The sequence below is a fragment of the Thamnophis elegans genome, chromosome 3, assembly GCF_009769535.1.
Source record: "Thamnophis elegans isolate rThaEle1 chromosome 3, rThaEle1.pri, whole genome shotgun sequence".
NCBI lineage: Eukaryota > Metazoa > Chordata > Lepidosauria > Squamata > Colubridae > Thamnophis > Thamnophis elegans.
In genome coordinates, this window is record NC_045543.1 from 117,989,833 (window position 1) to 117,995,832 (window position 6,000).

At 45.2% G+C, this 6,000-nt stretch overlaps 1 protein-coding gene across 3 annotated transcripts in view; it reads right to left on the minus strand.

Moving 5' to 3' along the window:
* The window catches only part of LOC116505685 (erbin-like), a 92,470-nt gene extending 90,217 nt beyond the window's left edge, over nt 1-2,253 (minus strand). The window contains exon 1 of one of the 3 annotated variants that reach the window (XM_032213034.1): nt 1,537-2,253. The gene's annotated coding sequence lies outside the window, so the exon portion shown is untranslated. The remainder of the gene's footprint in view (nt 1-1,536) is intronic. The other 2 variants (XM_032213033.1, XM_032213035.1) reach the window with 2 other exon arrangements.
* Nucleotides 2,254-6,000: the final 3,747 nt, after the last annotated feature.

Below are 6,000 nucleotides of genomic sequence, written 5' to 3' on the forward strand. Positions count from 1 at the left end.
TTTCTGTAAAAGGATTATAGGTACTGTATTCTATTTCAAGTTCATGACTAAGCCATATAAGGAAGTTAAATTTCATTGCCATCTATTTTATTGAATATTGTTGGATGACAAAGTAATCTTTGCTCAGATCATGCTATCAGATGTAAAAAGGGCTTATATATTTTACTCCGACAAAGCTAATTGGAGTAGAAAAAAATTACTTTTCTATGCATGTAGACTATAGAAATAAAAACATGTGTTTACAAGACAAAACATACTTTACTTACAGTTATCAGTTATATAGTTTACAATTTTGCTCAATTCACTTTAAATAAAAACATTCAATTCTTGCCTAATCAACATTAAGTAACTCTACAAGTGGGATATTTTAATTCCAAGCAAAAAAAACCTAAGGTTTTTGTTTTATGAAAACTTTTAAAAATCTTTTAAAACTACCTTCATATGTGTTTCCTAATTACCTAATTGTTCTCAAATGAAAATATCTAGTCCAAAGAGCAATAAATATGATATGGGCAAATTGTTTTCCTCTTTTAGGTTGCTATTATAGATTTGGTGGATGAACTACAACTTTTATAGACTCTTGAAAAGTTTTCGACTAATTTACCCAAAAAAGAAGTTGTTCAATCGGAATTGGAAATAGCTACCGAATACCTTCAAACTGCAGAACTTGGAAGAGGAAGTAAAACTCTCATAAGTTCATCAGGCCTTTACAGCTGTATAAACTTACTTAAGAATTCTTTATTCTTTATTGGCCAAGTGTGATTGGACACACAAGGAATTTGCCTTTAGTGCATATGCTCTCAGTATACATAAGGTGAATAAAATACATTCATCAAGAATAAAAAATACAAGACTTAGTGATATTCAAGATTACTAGTAAGTTATCAAATCATATCAGGAAACAATTAAAAACATATTGAAGGATACAAGCAACATGGTTATAGTAATAAGTTGGAAAAGATAAGATACTAGTAACGAAAAGAAGAATAGTAATAGTCTTAGTCTTAACTTCAGTCTTAGTCTTAACTACCAAATAGAGAAATTCGATCTTCCCTGCCCAACACCTCTTAAACTTTTTTAACCTACCAAAGAAAAAGAATTTCGACTATAATATCAACAGATGAAGGGGAAAAGTTACCCTTTCAGAAATAAGTTTCAACTGAATCATCAATGCATAATCAAGCAGTTCCATTGCAATACACTACCTTCCACTGTGGAACAAAGAAATTCCTGTTTGAGAAGCTTTAGCCCCGTTCCGCCGCCCCCGCCCCCCAACACCAAATCCGCTTTCTTTCACTTCACTTCGGCCACGAACAAGTAGCGAGACAGAGACGTCTATTGCAACTTTTTCATAGGATTAGGGGAGTGAACTCCACTACTTGAATTGCAAAATCAATTATGCGAGGGAGCAGATCAGGATCTCGGAGGGGGGGGGTATTACTTTTCCCCCTCCCGCGCAAAGCAATTTTCCTATAAACATCCAACCACCCAACAGCTCCACATTCACATTCGGATTTTTGACGACGATTCGCTCACCTTACACTTCGGCCGTCCCGGTTTCCTCCATCTACAAGCGGATCCCTTTGGCCGCTCCGCGACGCTTTAAATCCAAGCCAAGTTTTCTCGAGTTCAAAAAAAAAAAAAAAAAAAAAAAAGGAGAGCGAAGCCGAGGAGGAAAAGGCCAACCTCGGCGAGGGCAGCGGGACACGACCGAAAGGAGAGGCCAGAGAGAAGCGGGGCTGGAGGGAAGGGAGGTCTTTTTTTTATCCCTTTCCTTCCCCGCCGTTTCACTTTTTCGAGCAGGGGAAGGAGGTCTCGGCGGGTCTCGGCGTCTTCGCCCTCTTTCCGCTGACAAATATGCGGTTTCAGGTGCTTCGCGCAGGGACACACCGCCCAGTCCCGGCTTTAGAGTCACTTCCTGCCCTCTCGAGGGGGCGGCGGCGGCTAAGAGCAACAACGGGGCCGCAGTGCCTGCGCAGCAGCCTGGCTTGGTTCTTCCGAAGCGGGAGGCCGATCCCTCTCGCTACCCCCACCACCTCCGGCTTCGTAGGCCGGGCCCCGGATGCCGTAGCAGCAGCGCCTGCCGCAGCCCCCCGTTAGCGCCGCCGTCGCTGCTCCTGCCCGAGCGGCCGCACGCGGTGGGGCGGGGGGGGAGAAGAGCGGGGCTTCCGCGAGCGTTCCCCGCTTTCCTTTCTTTCTTCCCCTCGGCCCCTCAGTCTCTCTCTCCTTCTTCGCACGCCCGGCTCCTCCTCTCCACACTTCCCCCTTCCTTCCTCTCGCCTTTCCCGCCCCTCTCCCGTTCGGCAGCTCCCTCCGTGGGCACCCGCCGGCGACTTCGCTCCAGCGTCTCCGCCGCGTTCCCCCCAGAGAGAAGGGCGGCGGCGGGAGAGCAAGCAGGCAAGAGCGAGGGAGGGCGCTCGCGGCCCACGAGGGCGGCGGGGACGGTACTGTTGCTACTACTACGATTACCACCGCCGCTGAGTCGGGGAGGCGGTGGAGGGGGGGGAGAGCGAGAGAGACTGCAGCGCCGCCCAGACAGCCAAGCGTGACTGAATGATACTCTCCTCCTCCCCCCCCCCTCAGACTTTCAGCCTCGGAGCCAGACAACAAGTCTAGAACCAAGTCGAAGCGAGGGGCAAGCGCGACTTAGCCAATCGGGAGCGAGGAGCCGCTAGCAACAGCCAATGACCCTGCTCGGAAGGGCGGCCGTGAAGGGAAGAAAGATCATGTTAGGATGTGTAGGAAAGAAAAAGACGGGGAGGAAAGCGGCGGGGGGGGGGGGGGGGGAGCTGAGGGGAGAGAAAGAGGTGGTGAGGTAGAGAGAGTTCCAACCACCGAGGAGGATCTCAGACTTAGTGTTTTGTGCCAGGGAAATAGGAGAAAAGGTTGAAGGCGAGATTAGATTTGGGGAGGGGGGGAGTCGTGGGCCTTGAAAAGCGATTGCGGGCGGGGGGGGGGGACGGCATGGAAAAGGAAGGAGCGGGTTGAGCTAATTTACAAATATAATTAAGGAAGGTGAAGGAGGGGTATTAATCCTTGAGTTACCGTTGAGGAGCTGTGAGGAAGAGGTATCCCAGAGGTGGAAAACACCGGATCAGAAACAATTTGGGCAAAATTGTGACACCGACTTGGCCCTATGCAGTAGTGGTGTAGTTATGTATAATAAGGTTTGAAGCAGCCGTTTCCAACCTAATACTCTCCCGAGGTGTTGGACAAGTCTGATCTTTCTGATCTCAGCCAAAATGCCAGTAGACCATAATAAGATTTTTTGTAGGACGTTAGCACCCACCTCTGTCCTAGAAAATGACATATTAAAGGGCAGAATGTTTCCCCCTAAAAGGAAGGAATAAATTCATCCCCACCACCTTTGTCAATGGGCCATTAAGGCCTGGGCCAGAGAAACATGTGTTTAGGCAGGAAACAGACTCACTCTTAATAGTCCCCACCTTTGTCAATGGGCCATTAAGACCTGAGCCAGTCTATTCTACATAACAAAGATCTACAGGCAGAGCCATAATAGGAATCCCAAAGCCCTTTCATTACATCACCCAGCAAGGCTCAACCAACCTCGGACTTAAAGCACGGCCTACAGAGTTGCCCCTGTATGGCCCCATGGGAGTCTGAGAGCCAATCAGAGTGCATTTCTTGCACAGGAGCCCCTGGGTGGGCATAAAACCCAGGGACTCTCAGCAAACCAGCCCTTTTTTTTCTTCTTCAACATCTTTGAGACATGATCCCCCTTTTCCCCAGGTGGTTCTGTCCACCATTAAAACCATCTTTCATATATTTTCATAAATCCAGTATTTAATACTACATATAATTACGGCGACAAGGATTGCCTTTGCCCAGAAATGGAAAAACAAATGAATTCCAAGCAAAGATGAATTAATATGAAAGGTTATGGATTGTGTTGAAATGGACAAATTAACTAAAGAAATCCATGGAAAAGAAGAATCAGAATTCTACCAGATATGGGATAAATGGTATAGGTGGATGGAGGAAAGAAACAAGAATCAATGAAGGAATATAACAAAACTCAAAAAAGAATAGTTATGAGTAAAATAAGAGGGTTAAGAATGGTGAAATCCAAATGAAATAAAATAGAAAGGGAGATAATATAAGGTGAGCGGTATCGATTGATAATTGCTATTAGAAAGAACAGGAAGCCCCTGTTCGTATTGTATTGTGTAAATGTGGTGTACATCTTTAAGGTTTTTTTGTGTGTATTTTACATGTTTATTAATTTAAAAAAATTAAAATAAAAAAACCCATCTTTCTAAGCGGCCTCCATGTTTCCAGTGTCTTTTCCCCACTTGGAGCTGAACCCAAATGGACATTTCTTCCAACACTATATAAAGGAGTTTCTGGGCCAATCAGGAGGATTTCTGCATGCATGCATATCTACCAATATAAGCCCCCCCTCCCCAGTCAACAATGTGCAAAGAGTGGAAGAAAAGGCAAATACCGGAGGGATTGTGGTTTCGTGTTCCTGGGGCTTTGCTTGTGTGGAAAGTTATCACCCAGCCCTTTCCCAGAAAAATGAAATATCCTAATAAATATTGAAATGGCAGAATATTCCCTGGATGTGAAAAGGAAGAAACATGTTTTAAAAAGACAGAGTAGCTCCCTGCAGCTTCCTGCCCCCACCCCCTTTGTCAATGAGCCATTAAAGCCTGAGCTAGTCCACTTTACATAATAAAGGTAGTATCAGCTTTTCACAGAAACTCACCACATGGCATCTGAGAATTCAATCAAACTTGGGATTCAAAACACAGCCTAGAGGGTTGCCCCTGAATGGCCCCCTTGGGAGTTTGACAACCAATCAGAACAAAAGCTCAAGATCAAAGGCCAGAGAGGGCATAAAACCAGAGTCTCAGCATCTTAGCCCTTCCTTCTCTCTTCTTCACCCAACATTGAAGCATGTGATCACCTTTTCTGTTCAGGACTCAAGCCATGTGGTCCTGTCCACCATTAAACCATCTTTCCAAGCAGCTTCCATGTCTCCAGTGTCTTTTTCCCCACTTGAAGCCGAACCCAGAAGGACATTTCTTTCAACACTTGTTTGCATAGCCCCGTTTCTGGCATGCCAAGGACCAGTGCTGGTCCACGGACTGGGGTTTGGGACCCCTGTTTTAACTAGCCAATTCTAGAGAGAAAGGCTTTTGCCTAAATTGTCAATCAGCATTGAAATGAATTGATACATCAACATCAACAATAGCACCAGATTAGAAACCAGGAGATTGTGAGTTCAAGTCCCACCTTTACCATGAAAACCAACTGTGACTTTGGGTCACTCATTCTCTCAGTCCATCCCACCTGACAGGATTATTGTTTTGGGGAAATAGGAAGAGGATGGTGGACCAGAAACGTTCACCGCCTTCAATTATTTGTAAATGTAATGAAGGTGGTATGCAAATGAACGTACACAGTAGAGGTGGTATTCAGAAGGTTCTGACCAATTCTGGAGAACCAGTAGTGGAAATTTTGAGTAGTTTGGAGAACCGGTAAATACCACTTCTGACTGGTCCCGCCCCCATCTATTCTCTGCCTCCCGAGTCCCAGCTGATAGAGAGGGAATGGGAATTTTGCAGTATCCTTCCCCTGGAGTGGGGAGGGAATGGAGATTTTACAGTATCCATCCCCTGCCATGCCCACCAAGCCATGCCCACCAAGTCAGGCCATGCCCACAGAACCGGTAGTAAAAAACTTTGAATCCACCACTGATACACATTCATTTATTAATCTTTAGGGACAAGCAAACTTCAGACTGGAAACAATATTGAAGGAAAGCAGATTAAAAACAAGGAAGTCCATCATAGGTGATTTCATATGGTGCGAGAAATATGAAATAAACTTGATATGTAAATGCATTAAAGTGCATGTACAATACTGAAGGAAGCTGAAGATCTTTTAGACAACAAGCAGGTGGCAGCTGTGGCTGGGGAAGGGAGGAGCTTTACATAGATTTGTCTAATGTGCCAATTGTGCCCTTTCTTTGTC